This window comes from Lycium barbarum, chromosome 3 (genome assembly GCF_019175385.1).
Source record: "Lycium barbarum isolate Lr01 chromosome 3, ASM1917538v2, whole genome shotgun sequence".
Lineage (NCBI taxonomy): Eukaryota > Viridiplantae > Streptophyta > Magnoliopsida > Solanales > Solanaceae > Lycium > Lycium barbarum.
The window spans coordinates 129,754,887-129,769,592 of record NC_083339.1 but is presented as its reverse complement, the minus strand read 5'-3'; positions in this window follow the sequence as shown (position 1 = coordinate 129,769,592).

Genomic DNA, 14,706 nt, shown 5'->3' with positions numbered 1-14,706 from the left:
TCATGTTATCATATTGATGTGTCTCAAGATATTCTTCTCAGCCCACAAAACAAGCAAGCTATCAAGTAGCAATAAAGCCAATATGCCAACAATTTAAAGTAGATATTATTTCACCAAGATTCAAGCTCCTCACAATATCTCAACCAAAACAAACTGAAAGAAAAGTTCAAGTTTAGGTGCAAACCTTGGAGCTTTAGAGCTTCTAAAGCTCAAATAACCATCAAGAAGTTATAAATCCCCAAAGCAACAACAAGTAAAGATGTCAACTTCCTTAGCCAATTTTCCCTTAGCTTGTAAAAGGGTATATATATATATACACTCAAATACACCTTCAAATATCTAATTAAGTTCAATGGTTTCAGCACGTTAAAAATAAACATGATATTAGTGAAAATCACCCTGAACTAGCAAAACAGAAATTCTGGACAGTGTTACTGTCTTGTATTGTGACTCAACCCCTTTTTTACCGTTTACTTCGGAAGACAACCGTCCTTCAATTTTCACATGGCCCAATGCCTCTTCATAGGCGAACACTCCTCCACTACAAGTGGAAGACACTTTTCCTTGTTTGTCAAGGTAGGCATCCCTCGATGTGGCAACTTTTGCCAACCATTTCCTCATGGTCCTTTGTCCGTTTTCCTCCGCAAGATCCCGCTATACCAACTGTATAAACAAATCGAGGCTCTACCCCATAAATCGAAGTTAACTTGCCCACACACTGGCACTAGCGGCATTTCAAACCCAATCTTGTATCCTTTGACGTATAACACGGCCCCTGCATGACCCACGCTCCACAGTGGTGTCTTTGGCACTTACATACTTTGCACCCTCTTGGCACTCGTCAAGTTCTTGGGACGTACTCGTGGTGAGTACTTCATTTCCATAAAGTGGTAGCTTCGCCCATTCTGAACAACATCTTTGTTCTTAAACTGTCACTCCCTCGACAGATTCCTTACGATCCCGGTGTGCCTCAGCACTCGATTCCATCTCTATGGTTCCCCGGTCGTTTGGTGTAACCCAGTACTCTCTGCTCTGGAAAGACTACATTCTCAAACTTGGAAACCCCATCTAATCCGAAGCTCAGCTAACCCCACTTTACCTTGGCCTTCTCACATCCGTGATTCAGCCCATTGCCTTCTCGGCTAACTCTTGTATCTCCCCACTCTGGTGGTTCGACACATTTCCATACATCTGCCTCCCCACGCTAAGTGGTTCGGCTCGCCTTCAGCATCACCGCCCTGCCCTCGCAGTTTGGCCTAATTCCAGCTTTGCCTCCCTACAAAGTGGTCCATCATTCTTCAAAGATCTCCCCGCTTCACGCGGTTCGACTCCGTCCACTTCCTGCTCCACGCAATTCCATATTCTAACCAACAATGCCTCTCCGTCTAGCGGTTCAGCTTGGTTTTTGTCTATGCTTCCCTACCTCTGTAGTGGCTCCCTTCTGATTTTACCTCCCCACTAAAATGGTTTGGCCTTCCATTTCACAAACATGGTGGCTGCCTCCACCTCATTGTGACATTCAATCATCCCGCAAGGAATCCTGCTCTCAGGCCATTCCTTACGTTGTCGCGGCTCACTGGCACGCCTCACTGATCCATGTTGTAGGCACCAAGCCTACTTGTCCGACATGATTTTTTTAGGGTCTCACCTTCGATTCATTGCAACCCTTAAGATGGCTAGGCATCCGTTATCTTCCCTATAACGTCCAACCCTCGAAGGACGCTTTTCAATGCCCTCAGGCAATACTTAAGTCTATCCATCCTGGAAAGACACTCAACTGATGCGTCCGTCACATCCACTGTAGGATCTCCACGATCAATACCAAAGTTTGTAGTCCATGGCTCGTAGCTCTCCACAACATGGTTGCTCGACCTGGCAAACATGGCCTTTTTCCTGACCACCCGACTCATCGGCATGTCCCTCTCCTCAACGGGAGCCCAGACTGTTTGAAAGAAAAAATATATTTCCTATTTCCCCTTTTCAAAATGGCCAACAACTCTTACTTGTTGCATCACACGACCAGACATTTTGAACCGACAAGTTTCTGATGCAAGTGAACCCTCTGGAACGCTTGCTACCTTCACTTGACATTCTAGCCAAGTCCATGCCTTGCTCAGCAAAGCTGCTAGCCCACTGCTAACAGAGTTTCTAACTAACTGATGGCTCATCACAATCAAGAACATTTGAGCTTCAACTATCCGTTTGTCCCATCTTGCAATAAGATCCCAACAGTATAGCACGCTGGTGCACTAAGATGACCATCCTCTGATGGCACAAAAGCCAACCAAACATGCCTCAATGGAATCCCTCTGAAAACAGCATCCACTGCACGGAAGACATCCCCTGAAGATACTTCAATCAAAACTAGGATGCCCCAAAATCAAACTCCCAAAACATAGACGATGGCGGAAACAACGGCTGTGAAGTGGCCTGATCCTGAAAGTTGTAGTTCATGGCTGACAAAGCAATTCTAGCCATAATACGCGCAACCAATCCCTTGTAACCAGTAGTATCGAGTTCACCCATTCGACTGGCACGAAGAATATCATTCCTGCTTTGATGTGATCTCTGCACTGACACTCAACCAATGCTCTTAAAAAATTTTTTAGCTCATGGGAGCTGTGAACATAACCATGGCTTCACTTGTCTTTCTGACCCTGGCCAGATCAACCTTCGCCAATGGCTTCATTTCAAACCGCACTGCAATCCACTATTGCTAATATCAATCACACGTGATATCAACTCAGCATCACAATGCTCACCCTTCGCTCTGATACCAACTGTCACGGGCCGACTCCTCCTAAGCGGCAGCGGCACACAAATAGCCCGTGCGGCGCCCGTAGTCCCACCTGACTACAAGCCATCCTTTCTCTATCCCAGGTTTTCTTGGCACGACCCCATGCCTATGGTGAAGCTTGCCTCAGAGGCTTAGCTTTCCTTGTGCCGCCCGTTTGATGTCAAGGCTTCAGCCTTGTCTTGCTATCATACCATTGTAGCACATTTCATATGTTGGGTCTCGTCTATGCGCACCCCTTGGGTTGGCTACGGACATGCACGTCCCTCGCCTGGCACTGAGCGTCGCTCCTGCGCGCACAGTCCTATCCTCAAGCTTGACACTTGCCTTGTGTCGTGCCCGAGTAGGGAAACTTCCAATCCTTGGCCTTTGTCAGGTGCGGTCCTCTTTCATGTGCCTATGGTTGTCCCATAGCATTGTAAAACATATCCCTCGCAACTTACTTCCATCCCTCGTGGTGCAGCGTCACCCCACGACTGCACGTCTAGGCCAACGGACCCTTGCTTGCAAGGCTGAACCCAAGCCAAGCTCACAAGTCAATATACGAGGCTCTTGAGTGGTGCCTCGAGTACTCAATCGGCACGGAGGTCTTTAACATCCATAAAGATAGCCCGCGGGGCATAATCAGTTCCTACGTCAAGCCTCCGGCACATGTTGTGCGCCCAACGCGGCCCGCAGGCACGACGTCGTCTATAGAGTCCCCTAACTCGTATGGATACCTAGGACACTCCTATGAGATGCCTAGTCAGGCCCTTGAGGTCCTCCCTCAAGGTTTCTCACTTGGTGCGACTGGCCGACAGCACGCACGGGGGAGGCTGGCTGAGCTGTGACACCTCTGCCCCCCTTATATATGCTTTAAAAAGAAAAACCCAAGTTCTAGCACTCGACATCATTTTGCCAGAGAATCACAATGGGCCTTTCTCACTCTTCTGAACTCCAAATGAGGCGCCGTCTGTTCCTAACTCTTTCTCTTGACTTCGTTCACTCCTCCATGAAGTTTCGTCTCATCCCCATACTCGTGGAACGAGATATAGCCTTTGGGAGCTTTATCACTGACACTGCTCCTTGGCTAAGTCAAGCCCTTAGGTGAACGATCTTCAAATGACGCCAAACTTGGTAAGAACATTCCATAACATCCTAGGAAGGGTCCCCTCACCCTAAATCCCAAGATTCCATCCATAGCTCGGAAACGCACGGGACTGACACTCAGGCTCACGAGTAGCCTCATCCGCCGACGGCCCATGGGCTCATCCCAGATCCTTGCTAAACTTCCTTGGCACTCTTATAATATGCCATAGAGCATCTCTAGATGCTTATTGACTCTCGCCCGTCGGAGCCCCTTTTCAATGCACGTCGCCCGCGCACGACTGACACTGCCTGCGCGGCCGACCCTGCCTGCGCGCACGGCTGACACTGTCTGCGCGCGGCTGACACTCATCTGCGCACATCTCCTGCATGACTGACACTCTCTTGGCCCTCCTGGGCGCGCACGGGTTATGGGCGTCAAGTCACAACGAAGGCAGCCCGTAACAATACGTATGTGTTGATAGTAGATGTCCCATGATGACTACATTGTACATTCTTGTATATCATTTTTGCAGTCGTGAGGGCCTATGTATATTTGTGCATTGCTTGAAGGGTATATGTGTTCAGGTGGGGTCTGATGATTAATATAATGAGTGGTGCTCGGTAGTCAGCTCCGGGTACTCGTCATGGCCCCTTAGTCGGGTCGTGACAATTATACTCCCAATGATCATGTTATCATATTGATGTGTCTCAAGATATTCTTCTCAGCCCACAAAACAAGCAAGCTATCAAGTAGCAATAAAGCCAATATGCCAACAATTTAAAGTAGATATTATTTCACCAAGATTCAAGCTCCTCACAATATCTCAACCAAAACAAACTGAAAGAAAAGTTCAAGTTTAGGTGCAAACCTTGGAGCTTTAGAGCTTCTAAAGCTCAAATAACCATCAAGAAGTTATAAATCCCCAAAGCAACAACAAGTAAAGATGTCAACTTCCTTAGCCAATTTTCCCTTAGCTTGTAAAAGGGTATATATATATATATATATATATATATATATATATATATATATATAAGTTCAATGGTTTCAGCACGTTAAAAATAAACATGATATTAGTGAAAATCACCCTGAACTAGCAAAACAGAAATTCTGGACAGTGTTACTATCTTGTATTGTGACTCAGTTTCAAAGGGGTAAACAACAAAATTGGCCTTTGTGGTCTTAATGAATGTTGTAGATATATGTCTTTGGGTTCTATAGAAATTTAAATCACCCCAATGTCAATTTCGTACAAAAATATATGCCCAAAATACTAACAGTAGCACGTGGGGGTTTGTAAAATAGAATCTGGGCAGCACCTTCCCTATACTTCATCACCTCTTTTTGAGTAAATACAAGCAAAACTAGGTTTTGGGGGCCTGAACAACAGTTATATATCTATGAAATAGCTTTCCAGATCATCTTGGCTCACTTAAAACTAAATTTTATACAAGGAGATAAGCTCAAAATACCATCAGCTGATCAGTTAAAAAACGAGATTCAGCAACTTACCTCAATCGTGTGGAGTTGTTTGTGGCTCAACCAAAACAAGTCTTGATGATTGATTTAGAGGATGAATATTATGAGAGGAGAGAAGATTTGGGGTTTTATTTTTGGTGGAGGAAACAAAATTGGGGGTGGAGAGGATAAGAGCCCAAAAAGATATTATATATTACTTTCTTAAGGATGAAGGAAAAAAAGTGGTTGACCAAAATATCAAATATCCATTCCATTTCTTAATTTACTAAGATAATAATAGTAGGAGTAGTTTACATAACTACACCATAACACTTCAAACAAGTTCCAAATATCCTCAAATTCATGTTCAAGAAGCGCGAAATAAAATATATCCCTACTATCAAGATATGGTCAACCAAAAATTCAAGTGTTAGTTTAAAAATTTCGGGGTGTTATAATACGAGTTCACTAAACAGTGTAGAGAACCAGGTTCTCTATCTGTTCCCTTAAGTAAAACTAAAAGTAAATAACACAAGATATTTACGTGGAAAATTCCTTGTTCAAGGGATTAAAAATCACTACCTACAGCAGCAGGATTTTCTCAACTTCACTATAAACGAGCAACTTCATGTTACAACCTATTGCAATCTAGGATTTAAACTCTTAATCCCTCATCCTTACAATAACTCTATTGCAAATAACACACCTTGACTAACTCTAGCCAAGTGAACAAACTCAAAATGGTGGTAGTTCTTTCCTACTATTACACTTCTTGAAAGCCGTATAAGAATACAAGTTAATAACGAAAGGCAGAGACTCAACAAACCTAAGGACTTATGATATCTTCAGTGGTTGGGAACTGATCCTTTTGTTTGTTGAAGCTTTGTTCTTGAGATCATCTTGAGAGGCGGCTGCTTGCACTTGAGATATATGTGATTTTCTAACTTGCAAGTGTTAGGTTAAACCTTGTAAAATGTTGTTTATATATGAGAGAGCATGTGAGATGTGAGAGGGGCATTTCATTATTTGCTTTGGCCTTTAGCAAGCTATAGTTGTGCTGCTGCCAGTTGGTATAGTGCCACAACTTTTACAACTGTAGAGTTAATTGTACGACGGCTAGGGAAACTGATCATATTTGGTTCCTGTCTGGTCCCTCATCTGTTCCCTCTGTAAACATATCTGGTTCCTCATTTGGTCCCTCTAAAGACATATCTGGTTCCTCGAGTAGGTTTATCAAATCATCAAAACACGAAGTAGCATAACTTATCAATTTTCCTGAAGAACCAGATCCCCACATATTCCCCTAAGAAATAGAGCCATCTTCAGGTATGAAAACACTTCCCTCTATAAACATATCTGGTTCCTCGAATAAGTTTGTCAAATCATCAAAGCACGAAATAGAATAGATTATTAGTTTTTTTCTTGAGAATTGATTGAGGGACTTCAATATTTTGGAGTGACAATGAAAATACTTTTGTGATTTTAGGTGTGAGAGGAGAGACAAAGATTTGAAAACCCAAGAAATTGGAAGCAAGCACAGAATTCGACATAATCACTATTTGGGAGAGGTTTCTTCACAGATCTGGAGCAAAAAAAATTAACAATCGCCGGCCTATTTGTGGAGTTATATCTTTGGTGGTATTGCTAGTTATACATACAGACAAATTTTCGCAATCAGTAACTTTATAGGCGCGAAGTCGATAAAGATAGTGAGGTGTCCGGTGATTTTCAGCAGTGGTCAGTGGTGAATAGTGGTCGGATGGTGATTTCCCGGCGAGAGTGAGATATTTTAAAGGTAGTAATGAAGAAGAATGGAAAAGAAGAGAAAGAAAAGGAAAAGGAAAATGTAAAAGAAAGAAAAAAAATTCTAGATAATGCTTATAAAATAAAGTTTTAATACATTTACTGCTCCCCACTCTCGTTGAGAGAGTGAAAGACATACTCTCTGCCAACTCATCACTTAGGAGCTTTATAATACCTGTTTAAAAATATTTGAAAACCTTAGAAATTGGAAGCAAGCACGGGATTCGACATAATCACTATTTGGGAGAGGTTTCTTCACAGATCTGGAGTGAAAAAAAATTAACAGTCGCCAGCCTATTTGTGGAGTTATATCTTTGGTGGTATTGCTAGTTATACATACTGAAAGATTTTTGCAATCAGTAACTTTATAGGCGCGAAGTCGATAAAGATAGTGAGGTGTCCGGTGATTTTTAGCGGTGGTCAGTGGCGAACAGTGGTCGCATGGTGATTTCTCGGCGAGAGTGAGATATTTTAAAGGTGTTACTGAAGAATAATGGAAAAGAAGAGAAAGAACAGGAAAAGGAAAATGTAAAAGAAAGAAAAAAAAATCTAGATAATGCTTATAAAATAAAGTTTTAATACATTTACATTTACTGCTCCCCACTCTCGTTGAGAGAGTGAAAGACATACTCTCTGTCAACTCATCACTTAGGAGCTTAATAATACCAATTTAAAAATATTTGGGGGTGGGGGGTGGGGGGGGGGGTCATAGGACTCTCGTAAAGGTTAGGTGTGTTACAGCAAATTTAGACATAGTTTAGGGTGTGTTTTAGGCATTTTCCCTAATATTCATATTAGTAATAGTGTATCTAAAGATAAAATGCTCTTACAATGAATAATAACAACTTTTGCTTTATTCATTCTCACCATAACAATTTTTATCTTATTAATCAGTATATTCATAATTATAATCTTCATATTATTAGTCACCATATATTTTTTTCAATTAATGTTTATGAGGCCTCATTTATTTTTATAAGATTACGATGTTTAAATGTGATAACACATTATAATAATACAACAATATATTTAGATTTAAATATTTTAAATTTTTTTCAACATCTAAATTTAAAAATCTTCTTTATTTAAATATCGATAAATATAAATTTAAGTAGTTAATAATAAATACTATTTCACAAGGTCTTAGAGAAAATAATAGTAGCTTATATAGTTGTTCGAAAATTGTTTAAAATTATGAACTATGATCCAACAATTAATGGCAATTGACGCTAGTTGTCATGGTTAGTGGGTGGGTTGGAGATGGTGTTGTGTGATGGTGGCCGACAGTGGTTATATATTGAGTCAGGGGCGGTGAATGTACAATGATAGTTGGTGGCAGAGGTGCTTGGTAGTAGAGATGTTTTGCGATGATGGTTGTGCTGGATGCTAGTGGTAAAGGTGGTTGGTAAGACACTAATTGCGATAGTCAGTGGTGAAAGTGGTTAGTCGTGATAGCTTAATATGATGACTACCGATGGTAAATCGTTATAATTGTACGGTTAAACGGATAGTGAAGATGCACGATGCGTATCGATTTATAGAAGCGACTGTAACGGCTATGTTGTGGTCGGAAATAGTAAAATATACATGATAAAGGGAAATTCTTACATTAAAAGTTTTTTAGTGATCATCTAAATGATTTTAGTATTTTATGCATGTTTAAATCTTCACACCTATAAAAATGAAAAGTGATTGTAAAAGCAAGAAAATATATATATCAAAGTTGATTTAGTACAAATATCGATTAAACACAAACAATAAAGATCTTAGTACGAGATATGCTTAGCAATATACTTTAAGATGTTCTAAATTAGGAATGATCATTTTGATCGATCAAGTCAAGTGTCGCTTACTACCACTTTGAAAGATGGATTGTTATCTTTATTATCTTTAACAATTTTTAAAAATATGTAAGGTATTATTTTAATAATTTTCTCGCTGTTTCCTTATACTCGTTCTCAACTTCAAACTTGATTATAAATATGAGATCTGCATTTGTTAAAAAGTAAATTTCAAATTTCAAATTGTTTAAGAGTTTTAGAAATTCTTTTAGTGTTAGGTGAATAACGGAAATATAAAAAGTTAGATTGAAAAAGCTGTGGATGATATATGATAAATTGCAAGTTGCAATCACTAGATTCTGTCAATATGGTGTGGAATTTTAATCCCCCCGTTCAAGTATTCGTCCATTTACTTTTAACCACACAACCCATATTCTTTTGTGGTCCATGTACATATGTGTTGCATCTCCAGTCCTATCAATATCTTTTGTTGAAATGATATAAGTCCAGGTTACCAACTTATAAGCTGTTTTCAGTTTTTTTTGAGTGTTTGACTGGCCAGCTTAAAGTTATTTTGTGTTTAAAATAAGCTCAAAAAAATAATTGGGTCCATTTGACTTAACTTATCTAAAGCAGCTTATAAGTTGAAAACAGCTTATAAGCCAAAAAAAAAAGTTAGACTACCCCAACTTATTTTTTTTAGCTTATAAGCTGCAAACAACTTAAGCAGCTTATAGGCATAAGCCCATCCAAACAGGCTCTTAACCGTGTTATTTTAATAATATGTACTATTTAGGAAATTATCGTTCGATTGTCTTTTCTTGACGAGTATTAATAGTTTTACCACATTTAATTATTTAAACAAGTTTAACTTTTTAAACATTTTAATGTCATTTAGAAGATGATCACGTGCAATTATAGAATTAATAACTAGAAAATAGGATTAACAATATATTATAACAACTTAAATTACAATAATAGTATTAAATTTCATTACACTGCAAATGAGTATAAGTTCTATTCAATTTGTTTACCTGAATTTCTAATGTCATTATTATAATCTAGTTGACTCCTTAAATGCTCCGTGATTAAAAGCAAAAGAGAGAGCTAAGATACTGAGTAACTAAGGCCATGTTTGGCATATATTTTGGTTTCAAATTTGAAATAAAAATTGAAGATTATTTTAAAGAAAAGTTTGTTTATTGAATTGACTCATTATTTCATGTTCAGATTTTAAATTAGAATATTGAGTTTGAAAAATAGAGTTTAGGAATTCATTTTTTTTTTAACTTCATTTTTTTTTTTAAATCTAAATTAAATTAGGTCTTGATTATCCATATATTTTATTTTAAAAATTCAAAATAGTAGTTGAATTTTATTTCAAATAAATATTTATTTATTTATTATTTCAACTTCAACTTGAAATTTAAAACTTAAAGCTTGAAACTTTCTAGGTTTATTGATCCAATTAGGTAAACTTCTTAATTTCAATAAGACATCAGAACCTCTTAAACTTAGTTTACTTTGATGTGAATATAAATTAAAATAAGCGGCGTTGATTCAAATAACGGGAAACGAAAGTTTCCTTGTTCAGTAGTGTAAAAGTAGTCATCCTCCATTCTTTCTTTTATACATACCTCTTTGTATAGTATCATATGATTAATTAGGCCATTCTATTGATCTCTTCTTGATGCAAAATGAAGAAGTCATTCCCACGACTATTTCTTGTATACTAGGTTCACTTAAATAAATTGATGGATAACCCATTCCTATTATGGAAGTTGATTTTCGTTGTCCATAATCAACAAAGGTTTTAATAGTCGAGTAAATGGTGGAACCTCCTCCCAAAAACTCTAATTAATTAATTTTTATTGAGCCTTTCTTCTATGGCTGGTTTACTCATCTAATCCTAAATCATTCAATAACCCGAGTGTTGCATCTCTTTTTTGCTCTTGACTGCTAGACGGGGAGCTAGATAGAGAGATAATATATCTGCCTTTAGAAAGGTAGTTTTTTTTTTTAAGCCAATTCCACAGACTACTGTTGTTTGTGGTCACTGGGGGGTTTGGCATTGACCCCTACCTTGTTCATTGAATACGCAAAATATACATGGGAGTAGGGTTACGCCATGACTCCCTCTACAATTTACTAAGGATAATCCTCTATAACCAATGCCCTATCGCTAAAGAGAACATTGCTAATTAGAGAACAACTTCTAATTAGCTATGTTCTCAATCAAACTATGATACTATGGTACATCATAACCAAAATGATAGAAAAGCCTACTAATTTTACAAAGGGCATGCAATACATTCAGCTTGAAGGTATTACCAATTGCCCGACAAAAAATAGCTATCCTTTTATACAAAAATTTATGCTTCTTAGTGCTTTGAGTTCCTGTGATCTTCTTCTGCCTGTAGCTTCTTCTATTTCTTTTGTGGTTGTGCTTCATTTTATCTTGACTGTCTGATCCTGAAATTTTCCATTTGAGTTTTATCCATCCTTGCTGCTCCTCTAGCTTCACTTGGCATTTCCTGCATAGAATTGACTACATTAGCTATCAGACTAAGTTGAGAGTTACTACCAAATTTGGACAATGCTTCAGCTACTGTGTTTGCTTCCCTGAAACAATGCTGAATTTTGATGTGCCTTCTTTCAATGATTCTCTTCATATGCTCTACTTCTTGTGCAAACTCCCACGGGGTGGAATATGTCCCTCTAACCATTTGACAACCAGCATAGAGTCCACCTCTAAAATGCAGTTGTTGATACCCTTGTGTTCCATCCAGCTGATTCCAAAAGAAGCTGCCTTGATCTTTGCACTATTGTTAGAGCAGTATTGCAAAGATTTGGCAAAAGCCATAATGATATCTCCATTTGAATCTCTAACAACTCCCCCAATTTCGACTTTGCCAGTTTGAGCTAGACTACTCTCATCAGTGTTTATCTTGATAACACTATGTGGAGGTTTGTCCCATATGACAGGTCTGCTGGTTAGCCTAGTTTTATAAGCCTCCATTATGTTACAGATCCCTCTCCAGTTGCAATTTGGTTCCAGTTTATAAGCCTTCTTGTTCATGATTTTTTTTAGGTGTTGAGTAACCTCATAGCAGATCTTATTGACATAGTAGCTCTTATGACCATATTTAACAGAACTCCAGAATTTCCAAAGTTCCCAGCAAATAAAGACAGGCAAACTTTGGCAAATTACTCTGTTCATAAAATTCTTAGTGTTAAATTTCCACCAGGACATTATCATGGATTGGATACTGTCTCTGCATATTTGCCCAATGGTTCTCCAAAGAATTTCCACACTTTACTAGCCATATCTCTATTAATGAAAACATGAAAACCAGTTTCATCTTTGGGATGTTCACAGCAAATACACTCAGAGTCAGCTATCCTAGCATAATCTTTTATACTATCATACATATGGAGCTTTCTTTTGATGGCTCTTCACGTAATGAAATCCATTTTGAAAGGAATACCATTGTTTCAGACACACTTCCAAATGGGGACCTCTGGCATTGTTTTTCTAAGGATTTAAAAGCACTTGCACAGGAAAACTTACCAGAGGAGTTGTGAGTCCAAATAGCCTGATCCTTTCTATTTCTGGGGCCAATTTCCACTCTATGTATAACCTGACATATCTCCATTGGAAAGATTTTAGAAATATATTCCATGTCCCAGTTGTCATCCTTTAGGCAGTCAACAACATTAAGAGTTCCAGGATTATTGTCAGAGTGATGGTACAAAGCTAATGGTCTTAGGCCAGTCCAGTTGTCCCACCAAAAAGACACTTGAGCTTCATTGATCTTCCACAGAATATGTGGTTCAGCTTCAGCTTTGATCCTCAGTAAATCCTTCCAAATAAAGGAATGCTTCCCTTGAGCTTTTCTAGCCACTACATGGCCCCTTTGACAATATTTAGCCATCATGAATTGAGACCAGAGGTTGCCTTCAACTCTCAACCTCCACCATCTCTTAGCTGAGAAAGATCTGCATATATCCTCTAGTCTTTTAAAACCAGTTCCACCCTCTTTAGGTGGGTAACACATATTAGCCCAAGAGCTCCAATGATACCTCTTCTTGTTGTCTAATTGACCCCAGAAAAAGTCAGCCAAATAACCTTCTAGCTGTTTGATAATACCCTTGGGTGGGGACATAGCTGCTAAGGTATGGAGAGTTTGATATTGTAACACATGCTTGATTATGATTGCTCTCCTACCGGAAGATAGGATATTTCCATGCCAACCTTGCACCTTGTTCATAATAGCCTTAGTTATATCAGCAAAGTGTGAGTTCCTTTTCCTTCCTGGAAAAATAGGACAGCCAAGATATTTATAGGAAAGAATTGATGCTGATATCCAGTGATTCTACTGATTCTTCTTCTTCTTCCTTCAGAAGAATGTGTGGCTGTCAAGAAGACGCTTTTATCCATGTTAATTTGCTGGCCTGAATCCCTTTCATAGTGTCTTAAGGTTTTCATGATCATATTAATAGTTCTCTTATTGCCAGATGAGAAAATCACTATATCATCAGCATAGCACAAGTGGTTGATAAAGGGCCCTTTTGGATGCATAGTATAACTAATGTATTTTTCTCTGTTGTGTAGAAAATTCAGAGCCTTGGAGAGAGTCTCAGCCGCTAAAACAAATAGACCAGGGGAGAGAGGGTCCCCTTGCTTGAGTCCTCTAGTAGAGTGAAAAAATCCATATCTTACCCCATTGATCATAATTGAATACCAGGCCTCAGAGATGAACCTGTGAATTAGATCAATGAAACTTTCTAAAAAACCCATCTTCCTGATCACCTCCTTTAGAAAGAGCCAAGACACTCTTGCCATTTGATTCTAGCCTTCTGTCTTAGCATGGAAGATTCCTTGTTTAGCCACTGGATTTGCTCAGCATATTTAGAGTGAAGCTCAGTCCTGTTCTGATCAGTGTTCTGAGAAGTGTATCTTGCTTCTACATCTTCCACCTGTACCTCCAAATCTTTTAATTTATCAAAAACATTTCCAATGGACCTTTTAGACCACTGACTTAGGCAGTTGCTTAATCTTTTCAGCTTTTGTTGAAGGATCCACATAGCATTTCCTCTGATTTCAGCTTCCCACGAATCTCTCACAGTTTCTATGAAGTCCACTTGATCAATCCAAAAGTGAAGGAATTTGAAATAATTCACCTTTGGAGGCTCAATTGTTCCACATTTCATAAGCATCACTCTATGATCAGATCCAGTTCTTGGTAAGTGTCTGACACTTACCACAGGAAAACTTTTGGACCAACTATCATTGTACATAACTCTGTCCAGCCTCATTAGAATCCTTTCCCTCAATCTCTACAGGTTCAGGTGCAAACGCATTGATAAGACTATCTGCCACTTCATCTTCAGAGCTGACCTGGTCAACTGCATTGTATTCTTTTGATTGTCCTTCAGTACTATTCTTTTGATTGTCCTTCAGTACTATGCTCTTTCATGTCATTGTTAGAATCTGTCACTGATTTCTTAGGGGAAATTCTAATGAGGCTAGTGTCAGCATTTCCTCTATTCATGATTCTCTTTTGATTTTTCTCCTGGAATAGTATCCTCTGTATCCTGCCTTTGGACTTCTTCATTTTCCTCCAACTATCCAGTATCATCAGCTATGCTCTGGTAAGTATTGTGAATTTGAATTGGAGGATCAATGGGGACACTAATGTCCTGAATATTATCCTCCCCAGTATCATAAGTAGTTATAACTACTACAGTCTTTTGCATTTGTTTTTCTTTTGCAGGATTTGTGATGCCATTCTCCTCATTTT